Genomic DNA, 16812 nt, shown 5'->3' on the forward strand with positions numbered 1-16812 from the left:
ATTACCACCGGCCTAATATTGTCCCTTCTAGTGTTTGCTGATGCACTGTATGGGACATTCCACCGAATGGGTAACATTTGATTTTATAATTTCTTAAAATTACATTTATTTTTTCATATTTTTTCAACACTGTATTTAGCAACACACATTTTTACAACACTGTATCTAGCAACACACATATTTAACTGTTTGGAATGACTATTGGGCAATCTCAGGCACCTCTGCTTTATTTTTTACAAGGTTTCAAATTTTGGAAAATGATCTATTTTTCTCAGTCCTGTTACTAAAATCAAGTTACTTTTTGAAAGGGTGTTTTAAAAAAAATGTCAACTATTTTGTCTTCCACTCACAAAAGTGTTTATCTTTAAGAAATAGTTGGTAAAATGTTTGAAAAACTTATATTTGTTACAAAAAAATTCACTAAATGTACACAAGGTGTATTTTTAAAAAATGCAAAGACATTTTTAAATTTTACAGGAGACCCAAAGTGCAAAATAAAAAATTTTAAAGTCATGTAATTAAATCAACTATTGGATAAATGATGATGACAAAAAAAAGTCACTAATTAAAAAAAAAAATATATATATATATATATATAAAATAACAGGAATGAACACCCAGTAACAGGAATGAACATCCAGACACTGTGGATGTTCAGCTTGCTCTAGTGATAACTGTGGGCTGTGTGGAGGGATGTTTGAGGGCTTCTTTTCTGTCTTTGATGTTATGGTACATCTCTCTCCACTTTTTGCGGCGTCTGCACTTTTCTCTCTGAGGTCATTGATCAGTTTCTTGCTGCCTGACTCTAGGTCCTTCCTGTATCTCTCCGACTCATTCATTCACTTTTTTTTTTTCCAGCTTAGTCCCTTTATTAATTAAGGGTCGCAGAGGAATGAACCGCCAACTTATCCAGCATAACGTTTTATGCAGCGGATGCACTTCCAGCTGCAACCCAGCACTGGGAAACATCCATACACACTCATTCACACTCATACACTAAGGCCAATTTAGCTTCTTCAATTCCCCTCTAGCACATGTGTTTGGACTGTGGGGGAAACATGAGCACCCGGAGGAAACTTACGCCAACACGGGGAGAACATGCAAACTCCACACAGAAACACCAACTGACCCAGCCGGGGCTCAAACTAGTGACCTTCTTGTTGTGAGGTGATCATGCTACCCACTGCACTACCGTGACACCCTCTTTCAGATTCCTTCTCTGAATATTTCTCTCTTCTCTGCATCATGTTGTTTACAATAAAGTTGTTGCTTTTCTGCAGCACTTACAGGTGGATTGGCACTCTGCAAGTATATAATTCATACATATAATACATGTGATACACTTACCGGCCACTTTATTAGGTACATCTTACTAGTAACTGGTTGGATCCCCTTTTGCCTTCAGATCAGCCTTAATTCTTCATGGTGTAGATTCAAAAAGCTACTGGAAATATTCCTCAGAGATTTTGCTCCATATTGACATGATAGCATCACACAGTTGCTGCAGATTTGTCGGCTGCACATCCATGATGCCAATCTCCCGTTCCACCACATCCCAAAGCTGCTCTATTGGATTGAGCTCCGGTGACTGTGGAGGCCGTTTGACTACAGTGAACTCATCGTCATGTTCAAGAAACCAGTCTGAGATGATTGAGCTTTATGACATGCTGCGTTATCCTGCTGGAAGTAGCCATCAGAAGATGGAGACACTGTGCTCATAAAGGGATGGACATGGTCAGCAGCAATACTCAGGTAGGCTGTGGCGTTGATGCTCAATTGGTACTAATGGACCCAAAGAAAATCTCCCCCACACCATTACACCACCACCACCAGCCTGAACCGCTGATACAAGGCAGGATGATCCATGCTTTCATGTTGTTGAGGCCAAATTGTGAGCTGAGCATCTGAATGTGTCAGCAGAAATGGAGACTCATCAGAGCAGCAACGTTTCTCCAATCTTCTATTGTCCAGTTTTGGTGAGTCTGTGTGAATTGTAGCCTCAGTTTCCTGTTCTTAGCTGACAGGAGCGGCACCCGGTGTGCTCTTCTGCTGCTGTAGCCCATCCGCCTCAAGGTTGGCCGTGTTGTGTGTTCAGAGATGCTCTTCTGCAGAGCTCGGTTGTAGCGAGTGCTTATTTGAGTTACTGTTGCCTTTCTATCAGCTGGAACCAGTCTGGCCATTCTCCTCTGACCTCAACAAGACATTTGCGCCCACAGAACTGCCGCTCACTGGATATTTCCTCTTTGTCGGAGCATTCTCTGTAAACCCTAGAGATGGTTGTGCGTGAAAATCCCAGTAGATCAGCAGTTTCTGAAATACTCAGAGCAGCCCGTATGACAGCAACAACCATGCCACGTTCAAAGTCTCTTAAATCCCCTTTCTTCCCTATTCTGATGCTCGCTCTGAACTGCAGCAGATCCTCTTGACCATGTCTACATGCCTAAATGTAGTGAGCTGCTGCCATGTGATTGATGGAGTAGAAATTTGCGTTAACGAGCAGCTGGTCAAGTGTACCTAATAAAGTGGCCAGTGAGTGTATATTTACAATATAAGTAATAATAACTGAAACCTAAAAGATTCAAGTAAATCGTTTTAAATTAACAATGTTTTGCATTATTATATATGCAGCAGAGAATGCAACTCACTCCTGTTACTATTACTCAATCCTGTTATGGCTTATATGAGTAACGGGACTGGGTAACAAAAATTATTAAATTCATGTTAAATAGCCACATGGCACACATGCTAATAGCATGAGGATATGGAGCAAGTTTTAGTGGTTTAAAAATTAATAAATAACATCTAAAAATAATTTAAGTAACAGTTAAGATTATTTGTTTAATAGTAAATCATTAATTGGATATAAAACTGCATGTAAATGCAAAAAAAATATTTTTTCGAAGGATTTTACACACAATATATTCTGGCAAATTTTAGACGCAGGGAGTGGGGACATGCAACAACTGCTCTTTTTTAGTGTTCTACATAGTTTTTAAAAATGATTTTAATTATTTATTCTAAATTTTGTAGTTTGTTACATTTGAAGACACTTTGATTATTACTAAAATGTATTTTAGAGTTATTTTCATGCATTTTTATACATTTAATATTCTAGGGAAATAAATGTTACCCATTCTGTGGAATGTCCCTTACATTCTGTCACCTTTCTATCAGAACCACATTAACTTCTTCAGCAGTCATGTGTGGGTCAGACGGCATGGGCCAGCTTCTACTCCCATGAGCATCAGTGCTTGGCTGCCTGTGACAAGCTCCGCTTCACAACTGTTCGCTCTTTGAACAGATTCCACTAGATGAGTGAACTGACCACTGCAGAAACACCTCACAAGAGCTGTAGTTTTGAAGATGCACTGACCCAGTCAACTTGCCATCACACTATGGCCCTTATTAAACTCACTCAAATCCTTACACTAGTGCATTTTGCTTTCCAACACATCAACTTTAAGGACAAAATGTCCTCTTCCTGCCTAATATATGCCACCTGCTAAAAGGTGCCTTGAGGAAGAGATGGTCAGTGTTGTTCACTTCACCTGTCTGTGGTCATACTGTGCTGGATCAGTGTGTACTTGGTATATCACAGCCAGTTAGCTTCAACACAACTAGCAGCCTAAACTAAGGCTCATGAGTAATGACCAGAGATGGTTGGGCCTTTGCTGTAGCTAACCTTTACCTGTAAAGCAGCTTGTCATTCATTTTAGAATTGCCTGAACTCTCAAGGACTTTAAATCGTCTCTTTTTCTTTCAAGTTGAGGACAGGGTTATCAACTGTGTTGCTATGAAATATGGGACAAAATTTGACTAGTGCAGCCATGCTAATTAGCATATGCATTCCATCATTCCATCATATTTACATTTACTGTTTAAAGGATACATTCTGTACTGTACATTATTAACAGAAATGAAGACTAAAAACTAAATCAATAAAGCCTTTTCAACACCACTGCTGCTTCAATCTGTGGAGCAACCAATAAACAAGACATTGGGAATAACGTACAGGACAAACCAGGCAAGCTCAACATATGGGATGTCCTGGCTAATACAGGGCGGCTGGCAACCTTAGTTGAGGACACGGCAACTCTACCAGTGTTTTATAATCACAATTATATATATATATATATATATATATATATATATATATATATATATATATATATATATATATAAATTGTGATTTCCTATGTATTATATTACAGTTTTAGTGTTTTAGTTTTACTTTGTGAAATACTTTGATCAACCTTGGTTGTTTTTAAATAAGGTTGACATTGAGAGCTGACATCAAGCCTGACTGGAAGAGTGTTTGAATGCTTCAGTTTATCTTGCATTACTCTTCATTTATCTCACTGGGCACACTTCACTCTCACCCAGCAGTTTTGTACATCTTTCCTCCACACCACTTCTCTAGTGAACGGCTGTTCAGCACTAATGGTGTGCATGTACTCTATAAATCTATCTACTTTTTGTTATGTCAACCTGTAAAAGTATACAGTCTTTTTTGAGTGAACACTAGGAATGGCCAGCGCTTCAGAGCAGCTGACACAGAAGCAGCTCCTTCCCCCAAGCTCCAGCTCCCTCTTAAACAAATAACTGCTCATTAAAAGCAGTATTCTACTTTCACTACTCCTATAGTGCCTCTATTATATGTACTTTTATATATTTTATTTCAAAATGTATAACACTATCTCTACCTACAGCATGATGTATTTGCACAAGTGTAAATATAATCTGTTAATATGTAAATTCAACTGTAAAATATGGTTATGTACTGCTGGTGACTGATGGGCTAGGGTGAAAAAACATTTGATAAGTTGTAGATATTATGTATTTTCAGATGTTCAGTGAGGCTCAGGTAGAATGAGTGAAATTACATTCATAGATTCATGTTGAGATTAATGTTAATTAAGATCGAATTTAATTAATGATTAATATAAACTGATATATTAAAACATCTAAACTAAACGGCCAGTGAAATGAATCGAGTCAATGATTTCATCACAGAATCATTAGTTGGGTTGAATTGATTTGTTCGAACAACCGATGCTTTCTAGAATGAACTGACGTCTTTACGAACGCTTAATTGATTCACTGATTCACTCGCTAGAATCACTTACATTGATTCGTGAGAGTCATTTTAAACGAACCTTTGTTCACGAACAGGACGCGGCTTTGTAAAGAGAATTTAGAGAGTTTTTCTTTGACTTTACTGGAAACTACAGCGACGAAACAGCACAGACAGCCTATGGAATTATAACATCAGGCAAGGTAAGACACTAAACATTTCATTATTGTTGATAGAGATGTCGAGAGGTGCAGTTTTGTCCCGCGATTTCATGGCAATCATACAGGAGTGCTTTCCCTAATGGGCTAATGCTCGTATTTGAAACAAAAGGCTTTTCAAACACCCATGATATGAATTACATTAACTTTAACATTTTAAGCGTGTTATTATGGAGTCTTGATGAACAATTTTAATGGTGTATAATTTCATATGTAATTACATTAAAGCCAGCAGTAACTCAACCAAGGTTTGTAATGTAGTAAACGTGTAGTAACATGTTCATTGGCAAATTGACTTCAGTTGGTTAATTTTCGTGAGGTAGTATTACAAACATGACATTTCAGGTTGCCAACCGGTCTCATATAGTTTAGGTTAATCATGCTTGCAGACATTCGGCTCTCCTTCCCCCTCCACAGTGTAGCAATGTGACTGAAACGGCCAATCACAAAAATTCCCCAGCGAGGGAGCAGCCGTCCAATGAAAAAAATCCGCTCTCACTCTAGCTCCTCCTCCCGGGATTTTTGATGCAGTACACGTGTGTGACCGATGAGGGAGCTCGCGGTCATAAGGCAAAACACCAATTTTCAGTTTTACTATTGCTGTGAGGACTTTTGCTGAAATTTGCACAGTATCAAGTATAGGCCATTTGGAGGCCATTAAAGCATTTTTATTGTGAGGACCACCTAAATTGTCCTCACAAAGAAAAATGTCCTCACAACATTGGTTGTTTCTCAATAGTTGGTCCTCACAAGTATAGCAAAACCAACACACACACACACACACACACACACACACACACACACACACACACACACACACACACACACACACACATATTCCCAGCCTGTGTGGTGATCAATGAATGGGTTCAGTGTTAGAGCTAGCACGCTAACCGCTAGGCCACATCTGTTTGTTTTATAAATATGTAATGTTTAGCTTGAGTAGTTTCTGCCTGTCATGGATCATCATAATAACTAGCTAATGCTATTTTTGGCAGGACGTAACCGCAATCTCTTCCCTTTCCCACTGACAAAAGCTGAGCGGAGCCAAACCCTGCTACCTCATTAGGCTAAAGCTAGCATAATACGAGCGGCTAATGATGGAGAAGCTTGTTTTGGGGTGAATCTTTGATGAATAATGCAGCGGCGCAGCATCCTCTCTGCCCGAGGCTTCAGCCACAGGATTATCCCCTCAGCAATCCCACAATCCCGTCTGTTTCTGCTGTTTTCCAGCTACACTGGTGACACTGGGAGGAATGTGCTTAAATCCTGCTCATGTACTTATGATCGCATTTAATCCTGAAAAAGAGTCGCCATTGTTCCAGTGTTTGACTAGCATGACTGAATGTGGAGCTGCATTTATTTGATTTATTTGAGTCTGGTTTCTCTCAAGGTTTTTTTTCCTTCTCTTTGGTCAATTAGTGAAGTCTGTTCTTCCACTGTCGACACTGGCTTGCTTGGTTCGGGATCTGAAGAGCTGCACATCGATGGGTTTGCTCTTCAGTGTTCAGGGCCGGAGTGGGACACCTTTTCAGCCCTGGAGTTTTAAGCCTCAGACCGGCCCACCTCAGTTCACGACTGACTATATTAAAATAAGGTCATTTCCAAATCAGTTTCTAATTACACTATCACGTTTTTTTGAGAAAACAGCTGCTTTAGAACTTTAAATGTTCAACAACCCTAACAGTATTATATGTCTTAACAATAAAAATGAAAACAATAAGTTACTCTAACGAGGATCGAACCCGGGTCCGCGGCGTCAGAATCCAACGTGTTAACCGCTAGACCACAATAGCTGTATTCAGTTATGAGACACAACTGACTTTTATTATCATTAAAATAGATGAAAAGAGAAGAGTTGCGGTAAAATAATGAATAAAAAGGCTGTGGTCAAGTAAATAAATAAATTTAAAAAGTGTGACTGCTGAGAGCAACAGATTCTGCAGCTAGGGACACCGGCCCTCGCGGCCAAAAAACGGACCGGCCCACCGGGAATTCTCCCGGTCCTCCCGATTAGCCAATCCGGGCCTGTCAGTGTTTGTTATTAAACCACACTGAACTGAGCTAAACTGAACTGAACTTAATCTCTGAACACTGAACTGACACTGTTTCAATTTACTATGATCTCATGTGAAGCTGCTTTGACACAATCTACATTGTAAAAGCGCTATACAAATAAAGCTGAATTGAATTATTCTTTAAATGTGTCAGTTTTTGGCCGGATATATTTTCAACATTAAGATCTATAACTTTTTTTTTGTTATAATAAATACTATTGTTTCGTTTAGTTGTACATTTTACTATTTTATTTTTTATTTAATTAATATTTTTTTATTTAATATTTTTTTATTTTAAATTAATTTTTATATATTTTAGTTTCTTTTTATTTTAATTTCATGTTTTTATTTAATAATATTTTATTTAAATTTTTTATAAAACTTTAAAATTATTAATTTCTTTTATTTTATATATATTAGTTTCTTTATTTAATAAATTTTTTTATTTAATTATTTAATGTAACTTAAATTTATCTTTTAATTACTTAAATTTTTATATTTTATATATTTTAGTTTCTTTTTAATTAAAATAAAATGTTTGCATTTTATTAATTTTTAATTACATTTTTTATACATTTTATATTTATATTTTATATATTTTAGTTAATTTTTTTAGTTTTAATTTTTTATTTATTTATTTTTTATTTTTATGTTTAATTTTTTTATTATTTTAATTTTACTTTTATATTTTAGTTTCTTTTTTACTTAAATAAAATTTTTTGATTTAAGAATTTGTTTAGTTTTAGTATTTATTTTTAATTTAATTTTCACATTTTATATATTTTAGTTTCTTTTTATTTTTTTATTTTTTATTATTATATTTTAACCCAAAAGTTAAGTTTTATATGTTTTATAATGTATATATTTTTAAAGTTGGGTATATAGTGTGTGTGCGTGCGTGCGTGCGTGCGTGCGTGTGTGTGTTTGTGTGTTGCTATACCACTGCTGGTATAGTTGACGTCAGTGTTTATGTTCCTCTTATGCTGATGATTTCCTGTAGTTGATCTTCAACATCAGCTGTCATCTCATGCATTTCCTGATGCTGTATCTCTGTCATAAGCTTGAGCATGAGGCGGTTGAAGGTTTGCTGTGGTGAATCTGTCCTCCTTGTGCTGTTGAACTGTACACACACTGGTAATTGGTGTTTTCCTGCAGTAATCATTATAGACACACACTCTTCTGTACTTCTTTCATCTCTGATTGAACACCACAGGAAACATGCAGTGGCCTATTAAACACTGCTGCAGGAGCTGCCCACTTCCTGAACCCTCCACTTCTCTACATCAGACAACAAATCTGAGGAAAATCTCCAAGATCTGTTTGTGACACCCACTTAAATGGTATACAGTCTTAAGGGGCCGTTCATACTGGTTAGCACTGCCGCCTCACAGCAAGAAGGTCGAGGGTTCGAATCCCGGCTAGGTCAGATGTCATTTGTGCGTGCAGTTTGCATGTTCTCCCCATGTTGGTGTAGGTTTCCTCCGATGCACCATAGGAGAATTGGATGAGCTAATTTGGCCATATGGTGTATGAATGAGTGTGTATGGGTGTTTTCCAGTACTGGATTGCTGCTGTAAGGGCATCCGCTGTGTAAAACATATGCTTGAGTAGATGGCGATTCATTCTGCTGTGGCGACACCTGATTAATAAAGGAACTAAGCCGAAGGAACATGAATGAATAAATGAATATAGGCTAATTGTCAAGGAGTCTCCATGATGTGTCTGTGATGTTTTATCTGAAAACAACTCACCTGTCAAATATTCTGAACTCTGAATGCCTCTATTTTAGTGGAAGCAAAAAGGCACCAATTTTTGTTTCTTTAAATGCAAATAAGCAGCTGCTTCCCGCCCCCTTTCCAAATGTGGGCGGAGCCTTTACAGCTCCTGCCTTGATTTCTCTGAGAACAACAAACAAAAAGAGTCGGACAGCTGGAAGATAAGGTAATTTCTTTGAAAGTATTGCTAGGAAACGGGCTTAGACAATCAAAAATTCATGAGATATTAATTAAATATTTGGGAAATATAGGAATAATGCATAGAATTTAGTTTTTTTTTTTTTTTTTTATATATATATAATTTAATATAGTCATTTAATGTATATATAAGTGTTTTCTTTCTACCCCAAATATGGACAATCCACACTCCAGATCAGTAGGTGGCGGTAATGCACCTATTTTTGTTGGTTTGCCAAACCGCCATAAAACACCAGAAGAAGAAGAAGAAGAAGAACAAAAAGAGTCTTATAAAGGCTGGACAGTTTAAACTTTCAATAGATGTTTATTTGAGGGCACAGACAGTGATATCAGAGATGTAATTTGTCAAATATAGACATGGTTACGTCAAAAATATGTTTTATTTAAGAAACATTGTTACTGATTTAGGGAATAACTCCTGCTGTAGCCACTTTGCGCCTTTCAGATCTGTTATATGCAAAGAAATCATCATTATTATCATCATTAAAAGTATAATAAAAGTGTAAAATGCACTTTGCTCTTCAGTGTTTGAACTCTCAGTAATGATTAAATCACACTGAACTGAGCTAAACTGAACTGAACTGAACTTAAACACTAAAAACTGAACTACCCTGTTCCAGTTACCATGACCATTTATGTGAAGCTGCTTTGACACAATCTACATTGTAAAAGCGCTATACAAATAAAGCTGAATTGAATTGAACTTTAATTATATGTTTGTACAATATTAATGCTTCAGTTTAAATACCAATTCTCACTATTAACTAAAGTGGTTTACTATTAAGACATGGGCTCTTTATTAGTACTTATAAATTACATACACTACCTGACAAAAGTCGTTAATCTCAGTTGTAAGAGCAACAAATAATAACTTGACTTCTAGTTGATCATTTGGAAAAGTGTGAGAAGGTCGATTCTGATGAATCATCTGTTGATCTGCATCCCAATCATCACATATACAACAGAAGACCTGCATGGAGCCAAGATTCTCATAGAAATCAGTCAAGTTTGGTGAAGGAAAAATCATGGTTTGGGGTTACACTCAGTATGGGGGTATGTAAGAGATCTGCAGAGATGAGGCAAATTCTCCAGCAGGATAGCGCTCCTTCTCATACTTCAGCCTCCATATCAAAGCTCCTGAAATCAAAGAAGGTCAAGGTGCTCCAAGATTGGCCAGCCCAGTCACAAGATATGAACATTATTAAGCATGTCGGGGTAAGATGAAAAAGGAGGCATTGAAGATGAATCTAAAGAGTCTTGATGAACTCTGGGAGTCCTGCAGGAACACTTTCTTCTTCATTCCAGATGACTTTATTAATCAGTGATTTGAGTCATGTCAGAGATGTATGGATGCAGTCCTCCAAGCTCATGATGGAGTCAGACACAATATTCATTCTGTCTCCACTGCAGCAGGACTTTATAATCTATACTGGACATTATTGCTGTTCAGTGACAAGACTTCTGTCTAAGAGAGTCAGACATTACTGTCCTAATGAAATCATTCAAAATTAAGGCATCATCATATTTTATTGTGCTTAAATAAGCGTCATCTAGAGGCCTTTGCCTTTAATATAACACTTCATGATACTAAATGATCAACTAGAAGTCAAGTTATTATTTGTTGTTCCTAAAACTTGAATAGGCGACAAGTCTTTTGTAAAGTAGTGTATTTTGCATGATCATATTCTACATCCCCATATGTAGACTAGCTTAATAACTATAAATAAGCAGCATCTTATTTATTTATTCATCTTTTTGTCGTCTCCAGATGTAGGCTTACACACATCCTCCATATATGAGAGGAACTTCATGTTATTCATGTCGGAAAATATGACCTCAAGGAACAAAATCTGGCCTCAAGAATGTGTTTCCCACCCAGTGAGAGCCTTTAACTGGTCAGGCTGGTCATCTGAACACATTGGGCTCTTTCAGTCCCTCGCTGGCCTGTTTTCCTCTCTGCTTTATGAGCAGGAAATTGCTCCCCGTCTGGATTAGTGTTATCTGTGCTGTTAGTATGCATGAATGTGTTTGGGTGGAGCCTCGACTGCCTGTCTTTGTCAGGCTGTCCTCATAGAAAGAGAGACGAAAGCTTCACAGAGCGACCAGCACAGAAGACTTTCAGATGAAGTTCAAGTCAACATGATAAAAAAATGGCCCTTTTGTTAGCTTTTCAGACTTTAAATACTTGTAAATAAAACTCTTTTAGATAATTGTATTAAGGTTTACAGTTATTGTTTTGGTTTTATGCATCTATAATTAATTTAGCAGATTATTATTCATTTTTCTTTGGAATTATTTGTAAATTTATCCTCAAATTATGAGTAAAATGTCTCAAAGTAAATATATTGAGACACTGCTTGCTGCAGAGCTCCAATGAGGCGGAGCTTGAGCTCCAACTTCTTCTCCCATAAGCTGTTTGAATGCATAGACCCATCCCACCCCACCCCTAACCCCAACCCCCAGTGACATCACTTGTAAAAGAAGTGCAAGAAAGGAGGAGCTGGAGCTCTAGCTGCCCCTTGCTGGAGTCAGCTCTGCCCAAGTGGCTCTGCAGTGAACACTACTTAAATATATTTGTGGACGTTTGACATTGTGTTGCCATGTGGTTGCTAAGATGCTCTGAATTGTTGTCAGGGTGTTGCTATGCCATACCTGCCAACCCTCCTGTTTTTCCCAGCCTCCCATTTTGTTATTTCTTCTGGAAAACTCCTGTAATTTCACCTCCCATCCCCCATCCTCAGCTTTTTGGTACAGTCTGTAACAACCCCGGGTCACAAACTATGGTATAGTATCCAATCTCAGCTGCCACCCAAGTTCAACATGGTTCTTAAGGTGGTTGCCAGGGTGTTTCTATGTACTTTGGTGTTTTGGGTTTTTGTTCACTTGTTGCTGGGTGTTTAGAGTTGTTGCCAAGGTGTTACTATGGAGTTAGTAGGTTGTTTTGGTTGGTTGCCAGGGTGTTGCTATGTACCTCAGTGTTCTGGGTTTTTGTTCACATGTTGCTGGGTGTTAAGAGTTGTTGCCAAGGTGTTACTATGGGTTTACTAGGATGTTTTGGTTGGTTTTCAGGGTGTTGCTAAGTACCTCAGTGTTTTGGGTTTTTGTTCACTTGTTGCTGGGTGTTCAAAGTTGTTGCCAAGGAGTTACTATGGAGTTACAAGGTTGTTTTAGGTGGTTGTCAGGGTGTTGCTATGCACTTTGGTGTTTTGGGTTTTTGTTTACATGTTGCTGGGTGTTAAGAGTTGTAGCCAAGGTGTTACTGTGGAGTTAGTAGGTTGTTTTGGGTGGTTGCCAGGATGTTGCTATGCACTTTGGTGTTTTTAGTTTTTGTTCATATGTTGCTGGGTCTTAAGAGTTGTTGCCGAGGTGTTACTATGGAGTTACTAGGATGTTTTGGTTGGTTGCCAGGGTGTTGCTAAGTACCTCAGTGTTTTGGGTTTTTGTTAACATGTTGCTGGGTGTTAAGAGTTGTTGCCAAGGTGTTACCATGGATTTACTTGGATTTTTTTGTTGGTTGCCAGGGTGTTGCTATGTACTTCAATGTTCTGGGTTTTTGTTCACTTGTTGCTGGGTGTTCAAAGTTGTTGCCAAGGAGTTACTATGGAGTTACAAGGTTGTTTTGGGTGGTTGCCAGGGTGTTGCTATGCACTTTGGTGTTTTGAGTTTTTGTTCACATGTTGCTGGGTGTTAAGAGTTGTAGCCAAGGTGTTACTATGGAGTTAGTAGGTTGTTTTGGGTGGTTGCCAGGATGTTGCTATGCACTTTGGTGTTTTGAGTTTTTGTTCACATGTTGCTGGGTCTTAAGAGTTGTTGCCGAGGTGTTACTATGGAGTTACTAGGATGTTTTGGTTGGTTGCCAGGGTGTTGCTAAGTACCTCAGTGTTTTGGGTTTTTGTTAACATGTTGCTGGGTGTTCAAAGTTGTTGCCAAGGAGTTACTATGGAGTTACAAGGTTGTTTTGGGTGGTTGCCAGGGTGTTGCTATGCACTTTGGTGTTTTGAGTTTTTGTTCACATGTTGCTGGGTGTTAAGAGTTGTTGCCAAGGTGTTACTATGGAGTAACCAGGATGTTTTGGGTGGTTGCTAGGGTGTTGCTATGTACTTCAGTGTTTTGGGTTTTTGTTCACATGTTGTCGGGTGTTCAAAGTTGTTGCCAAGGTGTTACTATGGAGCTACTAAGATGTTTTGTGTGGTTGCCAGGGTGTTGTTATGCACTTTGATGTTCTGGGGTTTTGTTCATATGTTGGTGGGTGTTCAAAGTTGTTGCCAAGGCGTTACTATGGAGTTACCTGGATGTTTTGGGTAATTGCCAGTGCATTGCTATGTACCTGGGTGTTTAGTTTTTTCTTCGCATGTCGCTAGGGTGTTCAGAGTTGTTGCCAAGATGTTGCTATGGAGTTACTAAAATGTTTTGAATGGTTACTACGGTGTTGCTAAGTACTTTTGTGTCCTGGGTTTTTCTTTGCATATGAACAACTATAAATATATTTATATTTTTAAATGCGTTTCTAATGTTTTTTTGTGTTTATTTAATATATTATATTTATTTGTTTATTTATTTATTTTAATTAATTGTATTTTATGTTGTAAATCACTGTACAGAAGCTGTTGTTGTGTGAATGTGTGAGTCTGACTGTATAGACCATTTTGAGGAATGTAAATATTATATTTCCTGTTTTATATATTTAATTTCCATAGCTTCTAAGAATCTAAAAAGAGCCACATATCGCTAAATAATATTATTGTAGCCATTCTAACATTAAGTTATGATTGAATTGCCTCTTGTTATAGTTATGAAATAGTTTGATAACAAGCAGGAAATGTTCATAGGCCAATGACAAGACCACATTGAAATGGTCTACATGGAAGTGTAGAGATGCTCTCCAGTGGCTGTATGACGTTATTAATATTCATATGTGTGACGCCAATAGTCTTTTCACGTGAAGTGTGCGTGTGTGTGTAGTCAGAGACAGTAATAGGCAGAATCAGTGGCAGATGTCAGAGAGCTGTGGGTGTAAAGTCTCCACTGCTGGATTATTCACCGCTGATTCTGCTTCATATAGTCAGTCGTTGCTACCGGTCATAAAGGAGCCACTCTTATACCCTAAACTCAATTCATTCAGTCATTCATGGGATTCATTTCCATTCAAGGATCTGAAAATGTTTGTGTTCATTCTCCAGTCAATTCTTTCATATTATACTTGTATATTATTGAATTGTTTAAATGTCTAATAATAGGCTACTGCTGAACTTGTGTCTGATATTGTGCTTGCTTTATCATGGTGGTTTGCATGCCGCTGTGTTGTGTTCACTCTGAATAATGTGTGCCATATGCATACCCAGATGACCTGCGACATTTGCCAAAATATATGAACCATGGGCACACTGTGTGGCATAATATATCCCATAATGCATTGCTCAACCCAACCTTTTATTTCCTGTGTGCCAAATGCAGCAGAAGCGAGAACAGAATATGTTAAGATCTCATTATCAAGGTCAAGATAGTATATTTTCCAGGGATGATCTCCAGAGAACTGGGTGTCTTTTGCTATGTTGTATACCCCAAAATATACCTTTTAATGTACAAATAAATAGTTTGATTTATATTTAAATCATATAGTCCTAATTAGTTTTTCTGTTTATTATATTTTATTTAATAAAATTTATTCGTGATAGATAATTTGCATTAATAATTTATTATTTGAATTATTTGAATATTTTTGCATGCAAAAATAAATGCAATAAATGGTAATATTAAGTAAATATCAAATAAAGAAATAGATTATCAAATAACATTATCACTATAATTGCACTTTTAACAATTTTGGTTGCATGATCTTGTGTTGACCTCTTAATATTTTGTATATTATTATTATTTTTTTTATTAAATTACAAAAATAGATTGAAGGTTTATGGTTTTATTTAAAGTTAAATGCAAATACCATACAGTGCACAGAAAAAAGAAAGAGAATTACAAGATTATAGTATTATTATTTATGTATTTTCTATTATAATTTCTAAAGAAATGTAATTATTTATTTTATTATTTATTATTTGATTAATTTGCAATTATTTTATTTATTATAATAAATTTAATTATATTATTATATGTTATATAGGTATGTTTTCCATGTACAATAAATTCAGTAAATATTAAAATCAAATAAATGACAAATATTGCAAATATATTGTAAAATAATGTAACTATAATGACATTTTGTTATATTTCTTAATTTCTAAATTTATATTTTATTATGTTATTTTATTTTGCAATAAAAAACGTTGGTTTATGTTTATAAGAAGCGTGCATTTTATTTAAAAAATGTAAAAATATGCACCATTTTGAACATTCTAATAACATGCAGTCATGATTCAGTTTTATAAGCTGAATAGTTATTACATTTTAGCAGATACAGTATGTGAGTGTGTTGTTAGTGTGTGTGTGTGTGTGTCTTCAGTGACATTGAGCCTCCACTAAAGCAGATTAAGCTGTAGGTTAGACACCAGGTTGTGTGTCCGCCTTGCTTGGCTTTCTAAACCTGGATTGAGGAATCTAGAAGGAGCTCTCGTGGTTAACCTTAATCTGCTGAGTTTAGCGCGGTGATGACCCGGAGTGCAGAGAGATCAGCACATGTCAACACGGCATTAGAGCTCCCGTCAAATTAAAGTCATGTTTTTAGATTTTACTATCAGTATGTTCGTTTTAAGGATCTCTATAAGCTACACTGTAAAAAATATCTGTTAATTAACAGTGTTCATATTTTTGTCTGTTTTTGGGTTATTTACAGTTGGAAATTGCATTATGGGATGTTGATCTCTGCTCTGTTGAATTTTGATGATGAAAATTCAACAGTTTGAGTGACTTTTATTGACATTTTAGTGGTTTGAAATCATATAATGTATAATATCTAGAGAAATAAGCCTGTAAAATAACAAAAAATGTGCTGCAGTTTATTACAAGGTGTTTGTAGCGTAATATACAACACCAACACAGACAATATAGCACTGCAAACTATAAATAATGTCCATAAAAATCACCTTTTTGAACTTTAAAAGTTGTTTTAAGATCAAGATCCTATAATGCAGTTCAGAAGCATTTGTAGTGTTAATACTATGTAGTTCCCCTTCGGGGGGAACTTCAGCACTATAAGTGGATTTGATTGTAAAATCCACGCATTGGGAGGTTCGGTTCAGAAGCTACTCGTCTGAAAGAGTATTGAACGGGCCAATTAAGAATGAATTGGCAGCGCAAGCCTGCGCAGGTGAGCGGCATAAGCAATCAACTGAGTATATAAGCTCACCTGGCGCAGCAGACGCTATCCTTTTCGCTTCAGAGACTTTCTGATCGAGTCGATGAGGGTTCCTCCTGCTGTGACCAGCGATTCTGAGCGAACGAGAGCATTCTCCCGGTCCAGAGTGTGTACACGCAGTGGCAGACGGTCGAGCTGGGTTTCTCCCTTGCCTGGCGTTCTTTGGGTCCGGTCCTCCAGA

The 16812-nt window shown here is 37.0% G+C and overlaps 1 protein-coding gene across 9 annotated transcripts in view; it reads left to right on the forward strand.

The window, feature by feature from the left end:
• farp1 (FERM, RhoGEF (ARHGEF) and pleckstrin domain protein 1 (chondrocyte-derived)) overlaps positions 1-16812 on the forward strand; it is a 145176-nt gene that overhangs the window by 55958 nt on the left and 72406 nt on the right. The window lies entirely within an intron of this gene.

This window comes from Danio rerio, chromosome 1 (genome assembly GCF_049306965.1).
Source record: "Danio rerio strain Tuebingen ecotype United States chromosome 1, GRCz12tu, whole genome shotgun sequence".
Taxonomy (NCBI): Eukaryota; Metazoa; Chordata; class Actinopteri; order Cypriniformes; family Danionidae; genus Danio; species Danio rerio.